The sequence below is a fragment of the Vombatus ursinus genome, unplaced genomic scaffold (assembly GCF_900497805.2).
Source record: "Vombatus ursinus unplaced genomic scaffold, bare-nosed wombat genome assembly UNPS02014805.1, whole genome shotgun sequence".
NCBI lineage: Eukaryota > Metazoa > Chordata > Mammalia > Diprotodontia > Vombatidae > Vombatus > Vombatus ursinus.
Genome location: NW_020954583.1, coordinates 15,753,837 through 15,776,422, shown reverse-complemented (window position 1 = coordinate 15,776,422; position 22,586 = coordinate 15,753,837).

Genomic DNA, 22,586 nt, shown 5'->3' with positions numbered 1-22,586 from the left:
AATAACAAAACCAAGACCTATACTACTTCCTTCACAGGATTATTTTAAGCAAAGTGCTTTGCAATCCTTAAAACTCTAAGAAAATCTGAAATGTTATCTTTTTGTCTATGACATCTTTTTTTCTTTTAGTGAGGCAATCAGGATTAAGTGACTTGCTCAAGGTCACACAGCTAGTACCCGTCAAGTGTTTGGTCTGAGGTCGCATTTGAACTCAGGTCCTCCTGACTTCAGGGCCGGTGCTCTATCCACTGTGCCACCTAGAGGCCCCCACTATGACATCTTCTTAAGAAAGATTCTTCATGTGAAGTAGCTGAATGTGTAGGTTGGTTTTCTAACAACCGTCCTCCAACACAACCTCCTGCCTCCCTCTCTCCCTCATACATTCTAATCCAAATCTAAAAAAACAAACAAACAAAAAAAAAAAAGAAACTGAAAAGAGCCTTCTGAGTTCTGGATTCCCAGAAAGTTAGAGAATGATCTGGAAGCCAAAAGTGGATTAACTCTGGGGATTATTGCCTGAGGTAAAGTGGTGAAATGTAGTTTAACCATGCCCAAGGAGAGCTGCATTGTCATGCATTTGCTGCCAGAAGAATTCACCCTCACCTGAGCTGTGAAGCTGGGAAAGTGTGGGTAAAATTTTTATTGTGAATTCTGGGAGAAAGCCACCAGAAAAAAGAACAGATTTGGAGTTCATGTGATGTCCTCCAACTCTCTGTCCTGTGACAAGATGTGGGATGCCTGAGTATTCTCTCCTCTTCTTCCCCAAACTCTTCCTTTCAAAGACACTACAATTAGCAGGTACCCTCAGCTATAGCTGAGGCTTATGAAGATGTTTTGCTGTGTTGTGAGGACAATGATGCCTAACCTAACCCCAAGGCCCTCACAGACATTATCTTTCATCTCTACCTCTGATTATGGGAAAGATAATACTCTGTTTACTGATTATCTTTTTTTTTTTTTGCTTTTTGGTGTGGCAATCAGGGTTAAGTGACTTGCCTAGGGTCATAGAGCTAGTAAATGTCAAGTGTCTGAGGCCAGATTTGAACTCAGGTCCTCCTGACTCCAAGGCCAGAGCTCTATCCACTGTGTTAGCTGCCCCTAACTGATTATCTTTTAAGGTCTATCTCTCCCTCATTCCTATTCATTTTCTGCTTTTTCAGTCAGAAGTTACTGGTTCAGAGATATATATATATAGTTACTGAACTGTGCTCCTTAGTCCTTTTGGCACTCCTTCTCTCCCCCATTTTGCTATTGCCTTTTTTGTAAAAGGAATTTGTAGCCACTAACCCCTATTGCATAATGAATACTAGAACCATTGATAGACATTGGAGACTAGCTGATCAGGGAAAAGTAGGAGACACATTCAGTCTCTAGCAAGACACATGCAGGGAGATGGTAATGTAATGATTTCTCCTTCTAGGACATCATGCAACTATCTAGACGCTGCAATCCTCTTCAATAGCCAGATCCAAGTTGTTTAATAGGAGAGAGGGCAAAGAGAAATTAAAAAGCTAAAGGTAATTAAAAAAATACACTTGACTACAGAAGATAAGTCCTTGAGGCAGACATAACCCCTACACACTCACACACATCACAATGACCACCCCACCCCCAACCCCACCACGGCAGCAATAGGGGAAAGAGGGGGATTCATTCTGAGTGTAACACATTAATCTTCTTTTGTATATTTTGAATATTTACAACCTGATGTACCCTGCCTCAGCCCCTTCACTCATCACCATCCTACTTTTACCTGCACTGGCTTCTCCCTATATGTGTATTTCTATATTATATGGGGAGGTTACATCTTACAAAATATTAGTATTCTCCCAAATGGCAAGATACCTTAAGTCCTATTACTCCTACTTTGCAGATGGGGAAACTGAGACTTAGAGAGATGAATTGATTTGCCCACAGCCATATATAAGGTTCTTGCAGACCCAGAACTTCAACCAATATCATCTTCCTCCAGACTTAGAGGATCATAGGTTTAGGTCTGGAAGAAACTTTGGAAAAGTCTAGATTCTAGGTGTAATACTTGGGGCTGCTGTGGAGGATGATAGATTTGTGTTCTTCTCAATTTCCCCTCCCATCTAGAAAGAGGAAGAACTGAGAACTGTCTCCACCTTTTGGTGGTGGCTTGGAGGTGGGGATTTCTCCTCTTGTCCCTCCTTTCCCTCCCCCATTCAGGCAAAAGGGGTAGAATTTAGCCTCCAGACTGATGCTCCCACTCTAGCATCCTTGTTCCAACTGACTCAATCACTTTTCTAAAGGAAATCTAAATAAGGAATGGTTTTTTATTTTAATTTTAATTAAATTTATTTTTAAATTTAAGGAATTTTAAAGTTCTTCTTGGGAGACTTATTGTATCATTCATAAAACTAAATATTCACTAAAAAAAACTATAGTCCCTATTTTTTAGGTCCTAAGTCAGAACTGAAGGTCCTAGCATAGTCTGTGAAATAGAATCCTCCCTCCCTCCCCTATATGGACTCTGATCACACTTAAGATCATACTTAGCGAAATGATGGAGAACAAAGTCATTTTGTCTAGATGAATCGAGTTTAATGAAGAACGACCATTGCAAGTGAAAAATCAGCATAAATAAATCTCTGTCTGGAAGTTTTAGTGAGAGGAATAGAAAGAAGGTGGCCCTTAGACACTTGTTTTTGTAGCTGACAGGAGAAAGTCCACTAATGGCATGGATATCATTCTATTCCTTTAGTTGTTGCCATCCTGTTGGCCCATTCTGGACAATGGCACAGCTGCCAGAGACTATATAATTCTCTGAGTGTCTGCTGTTTCAGCTTAGGGACTTTAAGATCTTATGCTTCAATCCCCAAATCCTTGTGATTTTCCCTCCATAATCTTTCAAGCAAAAGGGGAATGGGGAAGGGATCATGATTCCTAAAATGTGCAGCCATTATTCAAAACATTTGTCCCAGTGAGAGCCCCAACCTTGGCTGTACCTATGGGGCACTATTTAGGCCAACTTCTGCATTTTATGAATGAGGAAACTGAGGCCAGAAAGAGTAAATGACTTGCTGAGGGGCATGAGGATAGTAAATTGCAGAGCTGGTTTTGAAATCCAGCCCAAGAGACTCAAATCTGACTTTCCAGTGTCTGGCACCTTCCAGAGACAGAATATGCCAGCAAGCTCATATAGCCTTTGAGAGACTGAATTAACTGGAAAGATGTAGGACTGGTGCTAAACATTGTTATTTTGTTAACTATTAAAAAAAAAAACAACCTTGTTGGGAAAATTGTATTAGCACTGTCCCCATGGAGAGTACTTGGCACTTGGAAGTACTCTAATCCAACTCTTAACAATGGCACCCCATCCCCACAACAAACAAACAAACAAACAAACAAACAAAAACCAATAGATTTTATTTGTAATTCAATGGATGAAAAATTGCTCCTATCTTATATTTTTTTGTGAATTACATGCATATGGCTTCATAGCTATTTATTGTTTAACCAAACAAATGGTTTATCTCTTCTTTGTTTTGTTTAGTATGCTTAGACAGGATTCTGTTCCTGGAAAACTTGAAGAATCAAGTGTTACACCAATTCCCCATATTAATCCACATCCAGTTTCCTCTTAGTATTTACTGTTCATATTACAGCACTTGCTGGCATCGCCTTTCCATGTGCTTGTCCTTTGTCTGTTCTCACACTCCTCCTGGCTGTATAATCACTCACTCTCTCATTTATCACAGGCTTTCCTGCTTTTGACTCTACACTATCTCCGAGTTTTTGTCATGGTGCACTGGTACATTACAAATACAATTAAACCTTTTACGATACTGCAGTTTTTGGCCAACACATCCCAGCTTCAAGGTTGAAAGATTTCTGATATTACTGCTGATATCAGTTCTTTCCCATTTATCGGCAGTGTCCGGACTAATGCAGACGTGTTGCATTAATTAAAGGAAGCATCTAGTAATGCTGCTGTTTTTGCCAGGCTGACACTGAATCAGGGGCCTGATGCCTGCTCATGTTTTAAGAGCCATTTATCACCCATGTCATCCCAAAGCAGCCAGCTGTCTGAGCAAAACCTCATTTGCATTTCATCAACCACAGTCTCCCCTTTTCTCCATCCTGCTCTTTTTTTTTATAACACATATAGTAACTAGGATTTTATTTTTTAAAGCATATTCTTCAAAGAAGGGCTCAGCTAAAATTAGTATGCTAGTCTAGCATGTAGGCTAGTCAAAAACCAGTTGGTTGAAGTCATAGGAGCTGGAGACCTCCACTAAACCCTGTCCTTTGCCTGCCTTCTCTGTTTGTCCTGTGTTCATTACTCTGGGGTTCCCTGTCTCCTCCATAGGGAAGCTAGGCTTTCCCATGCTCAAATTCCACACCCATTACAGATTCCTGAAGCCATTTTATTTTTTCTGTGTATGAAAGAGAATAAACAGATTCCAAAGTACAAACACAAGTAAAGTAAAGAACTGGCAGTTTCATTCTCACATAGAAAGGGGAACATGATGATAAAAATTGGAATGATTTTAATCAGTTGAGAATCTAGTATTCAAATCTCATTTGGGATATTTGCAACAGGGCTACTAATTCACTATTTTTCAAATTTCCCATCCACTGAGTACAACCCAATTAATGTCAATCAGGCTTTTTCTTTCAGTAGTTTCTCTCTCCCATATATGATTTTTTCCTTCTCAGTAGGTGTGCCTTTCTTGTTGTTTCTACTGCAACTACTCCAGGAGCTGATTCCCTACTGCTCAAATGCTAGGGAACAGGGGAGATGCCAGCTGCTTTTCAAGATTTCAAATGGTCCTGTACCAAAGAAAAGAGGATGCAAACAGGAGGTAGCTGAAAAGACATTTACCCACCAACCTTCACATCTATATAGTTGGCATTACACTTTGAAGTTAGCAAGAAGAAGAAGCCTGAGAGTTTGAGATGGCCCTTTAGTATATATACCGAGGTGCAGCTACCAAAATGTTGAGGCTTAGGGGTGCTGGGACCCTGAAATAGTGATACAGGTCCTACCTAGAATGAATTTGACTCAAGCCTTCTTTCAGCCTGTGTGGGGTGTTTGTGACCCCCAAAATAATCAAATCTGAGACTTTTTCTTAAGAAAGGCAAAAAGGAGTTTTACTGCTTTCTCATGAGAAAGGACACACCCAGAATTCACTCAAGATGGCTCCAGCCAGGTTGTGCATCTGAGTGTCTTGTAAAGCAGAATACATAGACCCTATCCACAATGTCCCTACGCTAACCCCCTTCCCCTCAACCCATTGGCTGGGTATATTAGGGGCACTATTTGAGGAGTTCTAACTTCTACTGAAGGAAGTTCAAAACAAGTTAGAGGGGAGTGGTCTCTGCATAACCAGAACATCCGGTTTAGCCAGAATGTACTGCAAGGCATCTGGGTGCAGTCTAGCAACAGTCATAAGTATGAAAAGTAACTGAGGTCAGGGTTAGTTCCTTCCCCTGAGGGGGCTTCACCCTATATTATCTCATTCACTCCCTTATCTTGTTTACATATTTGTGTAAACCAATAAACCAAGAAATCAATTAATCAATAACCTAATCTCCCCCTGTCCTCTTTTCTTATCAGTTCTGTGGGAACCAAATTGTTAGCATTCCTCATAAGCCCAAAACAAGATTTATTAGAAGACCTTTAGAGGTGGGCATGTTCTTAAGGATCTGCCCTGGGTAGATGAGAATGACTCTTTTAATAGAAAAGAAAACTATTTTGTGGGAGTGGCCAGTAGGCTGGAGTGACTGTAAGGTAACAAAGAATGCCAGGGACCTGGACAAGGTGACTAAAGGAGAATGGGGTCTAGATAGAATCAAGGGTGGAAAGCAGCCAGGGGCAATCAGGAACTAACAGACAATGAAGGGTTGGGCTAGGTTACGGGTAACAGAATTGGGAGTTTGGGTGTAGCCACAATGAAAGGTCAGTTGGGTGGATTACTAGGATGGGTAGCCAACTCAGGAGAACACCTAAGACTTGACCTTGTGGGAAAAGGAGAAAACTCTAGGAGAGTTAAAGGGGGGATGGAGGGGCAGTTCCCAGGGCCAGAATGTTAGTTAGCTTAGAGAATTCTCATCTGCCTTTGTTCTAAAGTTTTGGAGGTGGGTGTGTAGGAGTAAGGAACCTCTCCTTGCATCATCAATGGCATGCTGTACTTGATAAATAGATTATTTGACTTCAAGGCACATATTTCCATATTAATTATGGCCCAAATAAAGCAAATAAACAAAAAGCAATGCCATAGAGCCTTTACGTGTATAGAGAGGTATAAAAGTTCTTCCACCCTTTTCAAATTCTGGCACCTGAATTTTTCAATGTTGCTCCTTGATAACAAGCATAAAGATTTTATGTGACTCCCTGGCAAATAAAAAATAGTTCACACAAAAATACAACCATTTATGATATCATTTTTTCTACTAGTAAAGACCAAATTGACATATTAAATATTTATTTCTTCTTAAAGGAAGATGCTTTGATTAATAGTTCAAAGGGATAGGAACTTGATCTATGATTTTATTGATTCAGGGAAATTCAGAGTGAGGCAGGTGGACTCTTTCTCTGAAACTAATCTTACAGAATTGTCTAAAGCACTGAGAAGTAAAGTGAATTACTTGGGGTCACACAGCCAATACAGGTCTAAAGTGGGATTTGCATACAGCTATTCCTGACTTCTAGGCCAGTTTTCTAACCACAACAGCATACTTCATTTATAAGATAAAATGTCCAGAAATCCATGAAGTTGTAAAATGTATAATGCCAGAAGCAATTTTGCAAAGCTTTTCTTTACAATTTTGGAACATGTAGGAACCCATGTATTTTCTTACTTGTCTGTTAGTTGTTTGAATAATGAGTAGTTTTATGTCTAATCATCCAAAATCTATTCTCAATAATTTTCTGGAAAACCATGGACTTTTCCTCCTTTGAATCTTTTCTTTCCCCCTTTTCATTGCTTCCAGAGTTAACTCAGGTTGTCAGTAAAGGTACTGATGATGGTGGGTAATATGATTGAGACATCTGTCTCTGTTCCATTGAAACTATTCTACAAAGGTCACTTAAGAGTCATGGTGATGGGGGTGGGATCTAGACCCCAGAAAGGAAAAACCCTGGACTTTCTCACATGGCCAAATCTCTAGAGTTCTCCTGAGGCTATAATCCCATCAACTGGCCTTTCACTGTGGCCACACCCAATCTCCCCTCCATTGTCTTGCATCCCTGTGTCCCCAGGCCACTTCCCACCCTCCCTAATTCTATTACCTCATGGACTACTTGGCCACTCCTAGATCCCTCCCACAGTCTTTCTTTATATAACGTTCATCTAGTCTCCATTAAGATGCTCAGATTCCTAAAATCTAGCCACTGCTTAGATTCTTAAAATCTAGACTAATGTTCAGGCTCCTTAAGAGTCTGCCCAACATGATGAATGTTCTAATAAATCTTGACTTTGGCTGAAAGAAGGCTTGGGTTGAATTCTTTCGGGCAGGACTGGAGTGTTGTGAACCTCTAAACTGCATCAATGGCAATGATATGGCAATGTTTGCTTATTGAAGCGTTTGTTGGTTTCAGATTTGAACCAGTGATTTAGTAGCTAAAGACTCTGTGCCCATCCCGTTGGCCATTTACCACTCAACTGTTAATTACTTTAACTAATAATAAATTGAAGAAGTATTTGTATTCTAAATGGGGGGGAAGAAAAGTATTTTCTCTGAATCTATGATCTTCTTATCCTTTTTACCCATGTTTTAAATTCCATTTATATTTGAGAGCATATTTTTAGGCTCTGTGCAGTCAGATATATACCACTTAAACCAAAAAATCTAGTACTTCCCAATAGGCTATGAAAAATAGGTTTTAGATCAGTTCATAGGAAAAGAGTATACTATTTGCTGGTACTTATGAGGTCTAGAGGTTAAGGGTCCTGGAATCCCAAAATCACGTCACTTAGGTCCTCCCCATAAGAATTTGACCCAAGCCTTCTTTCAGCCAAAAACAAGGTTTCTTGAAGATTCACCATATTAGCTAGACTCTTAAGGAATCTGAGCATCTGTGGGCTATTGGCTAGATTGTGAAAACCTGAGCATCTTAATGGAGACAAGGTGGACCTTATATACAGAAAGTCTAGTGGGAGTGGCCAGTAAACTGGAGTGAACCGAACTCCTGGGACCTGGACCTCTGAGCCAACTACCCACAATGAAAGGTCGGTTGATGGGATTGTAGCCTCAGGCAAATGCCAGAGATTTGGCCAAGTGGGAAAGTCCAGGGTTTTTCCTTTCTGGGGTCTAGATCCCAACCCCATCAGTACACATTTGATAATCTTTCCAATTTCTTTTCCAGACTACATTTCAATGAAGCAGATTGTGTTTCAGTATTAAATATTGTATTTTGAATTCTTTTAATTCAACCAGGCTACTATAATTATTGTAGAAAAACCTGACTTTATTTTAAATTGATTTAAAATGGCATGTTCTTATTTCAGAACACATTTTTACCTGCAAGCAGCAAACTGATTTTTCTTTCAGTTTGTGGTATTACATATATTCATGAAATATTCTTCTTATCTCAGTATTTCTCACATTTCCTCCTAAAGTCTTCATTTCCTATTCATTTCCCTTCAGGTTTATGAATTAAGATCTTAATTACTGAAACTAGAAAGTTTTCTCTTTGGCTTTGAGATACACAAATATCTATAAATAGCAATACATCCTACCACTTTAAAGCTAATTAAAATATATTCACATTTGCATGGAAGGATAATTTCCTAAATAATGTTCTACAAACATTATAAGCTTCTGTTGTCCCATTTGTGCTTTACTTTGTTGGTTCTTAAAGATATTAAGGTATTTAGAGTTGGAACCACTGGGTCCCTAAATTAATAACAAAAAAATTTTTTAGGAAAAAAGTGCTTTGTATAATATTCCTTTTCTTCCTAATGATAATTCACATTTTATCAATTTTAAGGTATACAACACTTTTATTACAACTTTCTGACATGTTATCTGCAAATTTTATTATCACCTTTTTATGTAAGGGATTTGAAGCTCAGAGTAAAGAGACTTGATCAGTGTCAATTCAAAACAATTCAACAATCACTCAACCAATAAACACTTTATTAAATGCCTACTATATGCAAACACCAACCTGAATTAATGAGAAGGCAGCCAATACAGCAAAAATCATGATCTTTAGTCGGGGCAAAGAGTTGCAACTCAGGTTGTACACAGAAGCAAGTTGCAGAGAAAAAGGAACTGGCAGCAATCTTATTTAAGGTTTTAAACCTTAAAGTTCTTATTTAAAGTATTTGGGCAAAGGGAGAGGGACATTCTAAGTTTTGCATAACAACTGAAAGTCCATAGAGAAAACTTGGAAATCCTGAAGGGAGAGTTGAGAACATTTAAAAAAAAAAATCACCTGAGGGTGGGAGTGATAATGTCTGTTCAGCCTTAGGCAATTCATGGGGTTGGGAATGTGGGCAAAGTAAGCTTCAGTTCACTGCTTTTGACACAAGGTATTGTGAGAGCTAGGTGATGAAGTTGCAAATGCAGAGATGGATAAGTTTTTTTTTCCTCTTAGGAATTTTATGTTTGGAACTTTATTTGAAGTCCCATCCTACCAGGCTGCTTCTCTTCCACTGATCTTAGAAAGACAGAGGAATGTAACTTGAAACCATTCACAATTGTGAAGGGATTAAACACACTGGTGGTAGTGTGAACAGATTTGAATTATGCACTAATGAACTATTTTTATATATTGACTAACAGTTAAGCTCCAACATATTGTTTTAATGCTTGTTTATGGAAAAGCAGTAGAAACAGTAATATAAGTTTCTAAGGATAGAAAATGAAAACATATTGTATTTGGTGGTTTTCTCTTTTGAGGTTCTGAGTAAATTGTGGTACCTGGGAAAAAGCCTGAGGGAGTTGGGTTAACTGGTGTATGCTTATGGGTTTAACACATTTCTTAAAGGTGCTTCAGATTAAATACTGTGAGTTAAGAAGCCATCATTTCCCTTTACAAATGCTGCCACCCATGTCTTACCAGTTACTCAGCTCAGGTTTACTGTCATTGACATCAACATGGCAACATGAGAGTAGGAAGTGGTAGAGACTCTTTAAGTTGGTTTGGTTATTTTTTAATATAGCTACTATATTTTCACAGAAAACTTTTAGATTTCTTTATACTGAACTTTTTTACCATTGCTTCCTCTTACTGACCCCATTTCCAAAAATGTTTGGAGTTTTAATAACTCTGAGAAAAATAGAAGAAAAATATTCTCTGTAGAAGATTTTCAGTAATGTGTGAATCTATTTTGGTTTTATATTGCAAGAAAACTTGTTCTAGGAATTTACAAATGTCTCTATCAATGAAAATAGTTCAAAGACTAAGCCCTGATTGTACTTTTGTCATAGACAAAGATGCTCATTTATACCTTGTTTTAGTCATGAGAAAAGATACACAACTTAAAGACAATGTTAGAGAAAAAAAGAAAAGAGCTAGAACTTGAAAGAAGAAAAAAAAAGCCTGGAAGATTTTTGAGCTCTGAAAATAATAGCTAGCATTTAGATTGAGCTTTAGATTTTACAAAGCCTTTTATGTATGTCATTTCATTTGATCCTCACAATAATCCTGAGAAGTAGGTGCTATTATTATCCCCATTTTACAGATTAGGAAACTGAAGCTGAGAAATTTCAAGATAGATTCAGAATAATACCACTAGGAAATGCCCGAGTCAGATGACACAAAGCTGAGAGGAATACCTACCATATTTGATGACAGAGATTAGATTTAAAACAGAACCTTGCCATGCTACAACATTGAGCAAATATCACAAGATGACATTTAATTTGAATAATGGTAAATTCTTATGATTGATTTGAAAAATGCAAGAGGCATTCACCTGAAAAAGATCTGGAAAGCCTCCTGAACTACAAGCTCAGTATGAGTCAACAGTGTTATAGGGCAACCAAGAAAGCTAAGGCCATCTTAGTCTACTTGAGAACTAATAATTAGGTTGAAGGAAGTGTCATAGGCCAAATCTAGTCATTCAGACATGAGATTGAAATAAAAGGAGAGACTTGTAAGCTAACAGTTAACAAACCAAGTTTACTGAGCCCTAGCATGAAAATGATATTCAACAAGGATGTGTGTGTGTGTGTGTGTGTGTGTGTGTGTGTGTGTGTGTACCCAGCTGAACTCTCCAAACATTCTCCTCCAAACAACTTTAAAATAATGCTTTGAATCAAATTTTTGAGTGGTCAAACCAACCAAAGTTAAGGATGAGACAATTTTTTAGCCTAAGACAATTTAGGAGGTGGCCAGGAGAGGACTGTGACATTGGGGTGGGGGCAAGCCTGAAGCTTAGGAAATGGCAATACCAACTGCAGACCATGGAGGCAGCTGCAACAGCTGCATCAGCAGCAGCAACAGCTCCATCAGCAGCAGCTTCAAAAGCTCTCAGCCGGGAGACAACTTGTCAGAAAGAGATTACAGAGGACCCTTTGCTGCCACTGGGTGCAACTGGCACTGCTTGGCAACTTTAGTGCCCATACACAGTTCTAGGTCACAATTCCAGGACAGAGAGGAGTGCTTGTGGTTGCTCACAGGAGCCCTGTTTGCAATTCTAGGATAAAGAGGAAAGCTAGCACTTGCAGCTGCAGTGGGACAGGGTCCCTTCCTGGGTAAACACTAGAGCAAAGATCAGGAGAACAGTGACCACACCTATCCTCAGACCACGGCACTTTGGAAGCATGGAAACTCTGGAAACTCTGAAACTTGGAAGCTCTGAAAATAGTCCAAAAGAATGGACTATTCCTACTCAACCCCAGGTGAGCAGAGCCCAACTTTAACATCAAGTTCAAAGTCAAGAAATAGACTGGAAAAATGAGAAAACAAACAAACAAACAAACAAAAAAGAACTTGAAGAAGAAGAAAACAATGTGAAAAGAGCTACAAGTAAAGTCTCAGAAAAATGATAATTGGGCAAAAAAATCCAACAATAATTCCTGGAGGTGTTAAAGAGATGAGTGGTAGAGGTAAAATTGGAAAAAGAAATGAAAGTGATGCAAGAAAAGTATAAAAAGAGAATTGACAACTTGGTAAAAGAGGAACAAAAAATATTGATGTAAATAATGCCTTTAAAAACAGAATTGTGCTATTGGCAAAAGAGGCACAAAAATTTGCTAAAGAAAAGAACTCCTTAAAAATCGGAGTATATCAAATGGAAAAAGAATACACAATCTCATTAAAGAAAATAATTCCTTAAAAGGTAGAATTGAGCAAGCTAATGACTATATGAGACACCAAGAAATAATAAAACAAAGTCAAAAGAATGAAAAAAAAAGTGAAGAAAATGTGAACTATCTCATCAGAAAAATAACTGACCTGGAAAATAGATCAAGGAGAGATAATTTAAGGATTATTGAACTACCTGAAAGCCATGACAAAAAAAAAACCCAAAACTAGACATATTTCAGGAAGTCATTAAGGAAACTGCTCTGATATCTTAGATCTAAAGGGTAAAATAGAAATAGAAAGAATCTACCAATCATCTCCTGAAAGAGATCCCAAAATGAAAACTTTCAGAAATATTTCAGCCAAATTCCAGAGCTTCTGTGTCAAGGAGAAGACATTGCAAGCAGCCAGAAAGAAGCAATTCAAATATTATGTAGCTTCAGTCAAGATCATATGATATTTAGCAGTTTCCACCTTAAAAGAGTGGGAAGCTTGGAATATGATCTTCCTAAAGGCAAAGGAGGATAATAACAAAGGATAATCCATCCAGCAAAATTGAGTATATTTCAGAGGGGAAATGAAAATTTAATGAAATAGTGGACTTTCAAGCATTCCTGATGAAAACTCCAGAGTTGAATAAAAAATTTGACATTCAAATGCAAGACTCAAGAGAAGTATAAAAATGTAAACATGGAAGAGTAATCATAAGAGACTCAAAGTTAAACTGTTTACATTCCTATATGGGAATATAATACATGTAACTCCTAAGAACTTTATAATTATTAGAGCAATTAGCAGTCTACATAGAAAAAGGGCACAGGTGTGAATCAAATATGTTGGGATGATCAAAAAAAAATGAAGGGGTAAGAAAGAGAGATGCACTGGTTGAAGGGTAAAGGAAGAGATAGAATGGGGAAAATTACCTCACATAAAAAAGGTACGCAAAGAAGAAATTTACAGTGGAGGGGAAAATTGGCGCATGGTGGTAAGCAATTCTTGAACTTCACTCTTATTAGAATTACTTCAAAGAGGGAAGAATATATAAGACCTGAGTTCAAATTCAGTCTCAGACACCTACTAGCTATGTGACCTTGGGCAAGTCACTTAAACTCTGTTTGCCTTAATCCATTGGAAAAGGAAATAGCAAACCGCTCCATTATCTTTGCCAAGAAAACCCCATGGACCATATGGATCACAGGGTCACAAAGAGTCTGACATGACTGAACAACTGAACAACAACAATAACATATATGTATATGTATGTACCTATACATGTGTATATATATATATATATATATGTATATATATATACACACACACAGTCACTTACGTGTAGAAACTTATCTTACCCAACAGTGAAATAGGACTTGAAGGGGATAAGAGAAAGTGTGGAATGATAAAAGGGAGGGAAATTAAAGGAGGAAATGGTCAAAATAGACTTTGGAGAGGGACCAGATGAAAAAAGAGAGAGTATAAACAGAAGGAAATAGGATGGAAGGAAATACACAGTCATAATTGTGAATGTGAATGGGATGAGTTCACCCATAAAATTGGAGGAAAGCAGAATGAATTAGAAACCAGAATCCAATGGTTTGTTATTTACAAGTGACACACTTGAAATAGAAAGACACAAACACACAGTTAAAAAAAGGATATGGAGAAGAATCTGTTGTGCTTTTGCTGAAGTTAAAAAAAAAGCAGAGGTAGCAATCATGATTTCAGACAAGACAAAAACAAAAATCGTTATTCAGAACTGAGCTAAGTTGCTTGGTGGATAGTGCTTGGGATGAAGTCAGGAGGATCTGAGTTCACAAGCAAAAATAGGCCTAATTAAAAGATAATTAGAGAAATTACATTTTGATAAAAGGTACCATAGACAATAAAATAATATCAAAAAAATTTATAACAAATTCTCATATAAAGGCCTCTTTTCTCAAATACGTAAGTGATGGGGTGAGACCTTCACCTCTTACCCCCCAAAAATTTGGGTCCCATTATCTATGAGCCCTGGAAACCCCACTTTGAATTTTGCTTGCAATTTCCCACTTGATCAAGTTTCTGGCATTTGCCTGAGGCATTGACCCATCCCAGTCACCTGGCCTTTCATTGTAGCCTAAGCCCAATCTCCCAATTCTGTGTTGCCCAGCCCTCTGTTGTCTGTTATCCCTGGGTAGTCCCTGGCTACTTCCCACCCTTGATTCTATCTAGACCCCATTCTACCTCCTAGTCACCCCAGCCTACTGGCCACTCCCATCAAGATCCTTCCTAGACCCCTTCTTCTAGTCACCCCAGACTACTTGGCCACTCCTAAATCCCTCTCACAGTCTTTCTATATATAAGATCCATCTTGCCTCCATTAAGGTGCTCAGATTCCTTAAGAGTCTGACCAATATGGCAGATTGTTGGAATCACATCCACCCTCTATTGGTATTTTAATAAACTTTGTCTTTGGCTGAAAGAAGGCTTGGATTGAATTCATTTAGGCAGGACCCTCATGTTGCTATTTTGGGTGCCAGCACCCCTAAACCTCAACATAGGGAACTGAGTCAAATTTATAAAAAATAAGAACCCGATTGATATATATTCTAATTGATAAATAGTCAAAGCAAATGTTGAATAAGGTAGTTCTATATGACTGTTTTAATTTTCTCCTTCTGAAAAAAAACTCTAATATACTTACTAGTCAATCAGTTAACAAGAATTTATTAAACACTTACTATGTGTCAGGCAGTGTGCTAAGAACTGAAGACACAAACAAAGGCAAAAATCATCTCTATCTGGAAAGAATGTACATTCCTTTTGAAATGAGTGCCTTGTGTCCAAGGCATAGGAGAATGTCTATCCACTCTCTATGGACTGGTTCTCTTGTCCTATACTGCCCTCACATTGCCAGATTTGGTTCTCAGAAAAGAATCACCATCATACAGCTACAACTCAAATTTTCTCAAAGTCCTAGGGGTAATCCTGTTGTATTTGGAATATACTCTCTCTACTCACCTTTGGAGTTCCTGAGCCCCTTTTGATGTGATTCCTATCTACACAAAATCAGCCAGTCACAATGACAGTATTAATTCAAATATAAAACATTTACTGCAGGACAAAGCAAAAGCAAAAATAATCAGTGTTTCAGTTTCTCAATATAAAGCAAAGCAGGAATAAGTGAACACATACTAGCAGAGAGACATGAAGTAAGGAAAACATGCTCAAGGAATCTCACATTTTCTACCAGCTTGTACTCCTTAGACTGGACTCAATCATGCCTTCATGCTGGGTACCCCCCTCCCCATTTTCAACTTCCTGTTTTGTGTTGTCTTCTCCCAATAGAGTGTAAGATCCTTGAGGACAGACTGTCTGTCTTTTTCATTTTTGTGTCCCCAGCATTTAGTACAGTTCCTAGCACATAGAAGGCATATAAGTGATGTTTATTGACTGACTGACTGAAGTCCTGGTGTTTTCAATTCAATAAACTTTTATTAATTGACTCATGTTACAAGAGCTGTGCTAAGCACTGGGGATTCAAATGAGAAAAAGTAGTATCTAAATTTCAGAAGTTAAATGAGTTATGTTATAGGAGGAAATGAGTTATAAGAGGAGACAATAGAACTATACCAGTAGGGGACCTCTACTTTCCCCTCTCAGAACTAGATAAATATAACAAAAAAAAAAAGGAGTAGTAGTTAAGGAGGTAAATAGAATTTTTAAAAAGTTAGAAAATTGAATAGGGATAAAAAGAATCATACATTTTTCTCAGCAGTACACAGCACCTACACAAAAATTGACCATGTATTAAACCATAAAAATCTAACAATCAAATGCAGAAAGACAGAAATATTAAATGTACCCTTTTTAGATCGTGATGCAAAAAAAAATTACATTTAATAAAGGGCTGTGGAAAGTTAGAATAAAAATTAATTGGAAACTAAATAGTTAAACTTAAAGAATGAATGTGTCAAAAAGCAAATCATAAAAACAATAGTTTCATTAAAGAAAAAGACAACAATGAGACAACAGACCAAAAATTATGGGATATAGCCAAAGCAGTACTTACAAAAAAATTTTTATCTCTCAATATTTTTATCAATAAAATAGGGAAAGAGGAGATCAATGAGTTGGGTACACAACAACAACAACAAACAAGAAAAAGAACACATTAAAAATTCCCAATTAAACACCAAATTGGAAATCCTGAAAATCAAAGGAAAAATTAATAAAATTAAAAGAAGAAAACCATTAAACTAATAAAAAAAAACCCCTCAGAGCTGGTTTTGTAGAAAAAAAACAATAAAATAGAAAAAATATATTGGTTAATTTGATTAAAAAAAAAACAAATTACTAGTATCAAAAATGAAAAGGATGAATGAATCACAAATGAAAAGTTAATTAAGACAATTATTAGGAGTTTTTTTAAAATTATATACCAACAAATCTGACAATGTAAGCAAAATGGAAGAATATTGACAAAAATATAAATTGCCCAAATTAATAGAAGAGGAAATAGAATATTTAAATAAAATATCTCAGAAAAACAAATTGAAGAAGCCATCAATGAACTCCCTCAAAAAAATCCTTAGGGCTAGATGGATTGACAAGTGAATTCTTACCAAACTTTTAAAGAACAACTAATTCCAATACTATTTAAAGTATTTGGAAAAAATAGTCAAAGAATGAATCCTATCAAATTCCTTTTACGGCAAAAATACGGTGCTCTTACCTTAATCAGGAAGAGGAAAAACAGAGAAAAGAAGTCATAGACTAGTTTCTACAGTGATTATTGATGAAAAATCTTAAATAAAATACTAGCAAGAAGATTACTGCGATATATAACAAGGATTATACAATATGACCAGTCTAGATTTATACTAGGAATTCAGGACTGCTTCAATATTAGGAAAACTATCAACATAATTTACCATATCCACAACAAAAATAACAGAAATCATATGATTGTCTCAATAGATGCAGAAAAAGCTTTTGACAAAATATGACCCATTCCTATTAAAAGCAAAAACAAAAACAAACAAACCTAGAGGATGTGGAATAAATGGAGCTTTCCTTAAAATGAGAAGTAGTATCTATCTAAAACCATCAGCAAGCATTATTTGTAAGAGGTATAAGCTTGAAGCCATCCCAATATTGTTGTTGTTCATCCTTCTTTCTCAAATAGGACTAATGACATCACTATGATGTTTCGATTTGCAAGTGAATTGGATTTAAGTGAGACAGAGCCGTGCAAAATCATCAGCTCACTCTTTCCTCCAGAGTCACAGGAGTCTGTGACAAGAAAAAAGCCAAGATTATTGGCAATATCCCAGGATGTGATAGGTAAACTTCACCTTTTTAAACTAAGGTCTTTCTCAGGTCTCAGTTTGTCTGAAGCAACACCCATTGAATGTTAAAGTCTAGGTAAGAATTGAGACAAAAAGAGGCCTAGTTTGCCATCACAAAAGAATCAGTCTGGGAGAGGAAGTCCCTCAGATTTTCTGGCCAAAACAGAAAACAATTGCTCTTTACAATTAAAGCCATCAAAACCCTAATAATGAGCAAGAGGGGCTTGGGCTGGAGCCTATTATTAGCCATTTAATGAAAGCTTTGGGTTTAAAGGCACAGTCAAGTAGTTCCATTTGAATCACAGTGGGCTTTTTCAAAGCTGATTTTTTTTTCAGAGCTATATTTCAAGAAATCATAAATGAAAACTGTCCAAGACAAATAATGAGTCCTACCATTTTGGGAAAAAAATAAAAATAAATAGAAATTTAAAAAAAATTGAGCCTCCAAACCCCAAGATAGCTTATAAATATGTGACCAAAAATTATACTCCTTTTGACATGTAAGGTATGACTCCCCATATGGATAGAGAGACCACATGTGATGAAGGAAGAAGAAGAAAAAGAAAAAGGAGGAGGAGGAGGAGGAGGAAGAAGAGGAGGAGGAGGAAGAGGAAGAGGAGGAGGAGGAGGAGGAGGAGGAGGGGGAGAAATAATTGACAACTTTAGCAAAGCTGCAAAATATAAGATAAACAAAGCAACACAAATCATCAGCATTTCTATATATTATAAGCAAAGTCCAGCAGCAAGAGATAAAGAGAAATTCCATTTAAAATAATGGTAAATAATATAAAATACTTGGGAGTCTACCTGCCAAGACAAATCCAGGATCTATATGAACACAATTAAAAAACACTTTTCAGGGGCAGCTAGGTGGCGCAGTGGATAGAGCACTGGCCCTGAAGTCAGGAGGACCTGAGTTCAAATCCGGCCTCAGACCAAACACTTGACACATACTGTACTAGCTGTGTGACATTGGGCAAGTCACTTAACCCCAATTGCCTCACAAAAAAACAAAACAACAAAAAAAAAACACTTCACACAAGTAAAGTCAGATACAAGTAATTGGAAAAATATTAGTTGCTCATGGGTAGGTCAAGACAATATAATAAAAATGAAAATTCTACCTAAATTAATATACATTTTAGTGCCATATCAAGGTACCAAAAACTATACACCTAGAAAAAATAATAAAAATAACTCATCTGAAGGAACAAAAGGTTAAGAAGTTCAAGAGAATTAATGGAAAAAGGAAGGTCACCTACCATTCCAGATCTCATACTGTATTATAAAGTGATAATTATCAAAACAACCTGGTAATTTCTAAGAAATAGAGTGGTGGGTTAATGGAATAGAATAGGTACACAGTAGTAAATGACCATAGTAATCTCATGTTTGATAAACCTAAAGATCCAAAATTTTGAGACAAGAGCTCACTATTTGACAAAAACTGCTGGGAAAACTGGAAAACAGTTTGACAGAAACTAGATATTTGCCAGCATCTCACACCATAATCCAAGATAAGGTTAAAATGAGTTCCTGATTTAGACATAGAACATAATACCAAAAGCAAATTCAGGGATCATGGAATGGTTTAGCTGTCAGATCTATGGAGAAGGGAAGAATTTATGACCAAACAAGAGATAGATAACAAGATAGATGTAAAATGGATAATTTTGATTATATAAATTAAAAACGTTTTGCACAAACAAAACCAATGCAGCCAGGATTAGAAGGGAAGAAGAAAGTTGGGGGGAGATGTTAGAATTTTTAAGTAACTATCTCTGACGAAGTCCTCAGTTCTCAAATATATAGAGAATTGAGTCAAATTTATAAAAATATACAAGTCATTCCCCAAATGATTAATGGTCAAAGAATATGAATAAGTTTTCAGATGAAGAAATTAAAGTTATCTATAGTCACATGAAAAAAATGAACTAAATCCTTATATATTAGAGAAATGAAATTAAAACAACTCTGAGGTATCACCTCACACCTATCAGATTGGCTAATATGACAAAAGAAAAAAGAAAATGATAAATGTTGGAGAGGATGTGGGGAAACTGGAACACTAACACACTATTGGTAGAATTTGAACTAATCAAACCATTCTCGAGAGCAAATTGGAATTATGCCCAAAGGGATATCAAACTGTGCTTACCCTTTGACTAAGCAATACCAGTACTAAGTCTGTATCCCAAAGAGATCTTTTTTAAAAAGAGAAAAGGACTTAATTATACAAAAATATTTATAGCTGCTTTTTTTGTGGTGGCAAAGAATTGGAAGTTGAGGAGATGAATGGTTGAATAACTTGTGTTATATGATTGTGATGAAATACTATTGTACCTTAAGAAATGATGAATAGGATGGTTTCAGAAAAAAACCTGGAAAGACTTATATTAACTGATGCAAAATGAAATGAGCAGAACCAGGAGAACATTGTATATAATAACAACAATGTTATACAGTGATCAGCTGTGAATGATTTAGCTGTCCTCAGCAATACAATGATTCAAGACCATTTCAAAAGACTCATGATAAAAAACATTCTCCACCTCCAGAGAAAGAACTGAATGAAGATGGAAACATAGTAGTTTTCACTTTATTTTTTGTGGATTTTTTTGGGGGGGTCTGCATTTTCATTCACTACATGACTGTAGAAATATAGTTTGCATGATTACATGGGTATAACCTATATCAAATTACTTACTGTTTCAGGAAAGTCAAGGGGAGAGAAGGAGAGAGAGAATTTGTAGCAAAAAATCTTTATAAATGAATGTCAAAAATGTTTTTACATGCAATTGGGAAAAAATAAAATATATTAAAAAAAACTTTCATGCCCCCATTGCATGTGTAAATTGTTTTCATTAAGTGTTATAATGAATGGAAATTGCATTAATAGCCATTCATATTCTCTTGATTTCCATTTTTTGGTAATAATAAAGTTCACCTTTTTTTCTAGATTTGCTATTGTCAAAAGATGGCATGGTGTAGTTGATCTCAAAACTAGGAAGTGTGATCCTATGCAAATAAATCATTCAACCTTTTAGTTCTCTAGGTAAATTTCTAACTCTGTAATTCAAAGAGAATGTTTTTACCAGCATTGGCAGAGGGAGTTTCCTCATTTAGTAGTTAACAATTGGCCAATTAAATGGTGGGGACAGGTTCAATCCTGTCTCCATTCATGCAACAAGTGGGAGACTGATTTTAGTGCCCAAATCTGTTGGCTCTATGTTCATTAATGAAAAAGAATTTTAATGGGAATCTTGATAATTCTTTTCTTAAGGTCATAATAGCAGTGTCAGGATTTGACTCAGGTTCTCTGGCTCCAAATCTAATGTCCCTCTAGAATGCAATTCATATAATGTTTTAAAATGAACAACCCATTTCTCTCCCCTCTTTCTACATTTGAAATGCTTACAATGTCACTGCAACACTGAATCTTCTTGGCCTTAAGGTGGAAAAATGTTTCCTCATTAGCTACTAGCTTCTTTACAGGGAATAGTGGATAATTCATTTCCATTATTCACAGGACTTGTTACACTCTACTTAACTTCACATGCGTATATACTAGAAATCAATTGTAAGTATTAAAATTCCATGAACTCATGAAAGCAGAGAATTTTGTTTTTTACTTCATATAATGCTTGTTCATAATGAAAGTTTCAAATTTAAACCAAACTTTTTGTTAAATGACAAATCAATTTAATCATCTAAGAAATACTGCTTCTTTTAAATAAAGATTTAAAGGCATTTATCAAAAAGAGTTCTTACATGTCAAACAGCCTTTAAGGATCTATTTTTTATTTTGCTATAAGTGAATATGAAATACATATGGACTGTTCCCTTTAAGTTACGTATGGATTTAAAATTTAGGGAAAATGTTACTTGGCAAAATGTGCTTTAGATTTTAGAAAACTCCCAAATATTTTTTTAAAAGTAGTTTAAAGTCAACTAATTCCATATGCACTCCCATTCCTTTGTCCTCACTATTTATGGACTAAAAGGATTGGGGTTGTGGTGAAATGAAAGTATATGTAATACATATGTTGTGAACTTGAAGGTGAATTAGTATTTGGAGATGAAGTTTTGTGAAAACATTAAATATCACCTTTATGATTGCATTACCAAAAGAATCAAACACTTTTATTTTTAGTGATTTAGACTCAATAGATCATCTACCACAAAATAGTTCTGACTTTTCTGAACTAGAAAAATTCAGAATATTAAACATGGCATATTTATATTTTATTTTATATAATTTTACTATTTCTGGGAATGACTGTGTTCCAGAGGAATTTAGATACACATAAGATATACTTTTTTGTTCTCAATGTAGAGATAAATTGATAATTGTGGGTCTTTTTTGTATGTGACTTCCAGATACCATGATGTGATTCCTACACAGCAGCACTTAACAAGCTAAATCTGTGCATATAGACTTTTTTTTAAAATGGAATCCTATCAAACAACTATTTGTTTTGTAAATAAGCCTTCAATTCAAACTTGCCAAGTTTACATTGGTGATTGTTTGTTTTTAAATAAGACCAAATGATCTGATTTTAATCACTTTCAGTTTATATTTTCCAAACTTTTTTTTTGGAGGGGTGAAAGGTAGGGAAAGACACTGCTGAAAGTACATGTTAAATTCTACACTTTCCAAATCTCAGTATAACAAAAGCTCCAAACTTGATTCAGTCAGTATCTCATTTATTTCACATAATACTTGATGCAATAAACTTTTACTTCATCAAATTAATTTAGGTAGACTCCTTGAGTTTGTTATAATGACTTTTAAAATATTATATCAAATGAATTAAACATTTTCCTATCTCATAACATTCCTTTGCATATGATTTGATTTTTTTTTTGTTTGTTTGTTTATTATCTTTAGGCCAGGGAACAAATTTTGATTTGCTTAGTCATTTTCTTACTCCTTAAGGGATCCCCCCCCCCATTTTCATTTAGACCATATCCAATTTTTAGAACCTAACAAATGTTAGGCATTGTAACAATATACATATTTATATTCA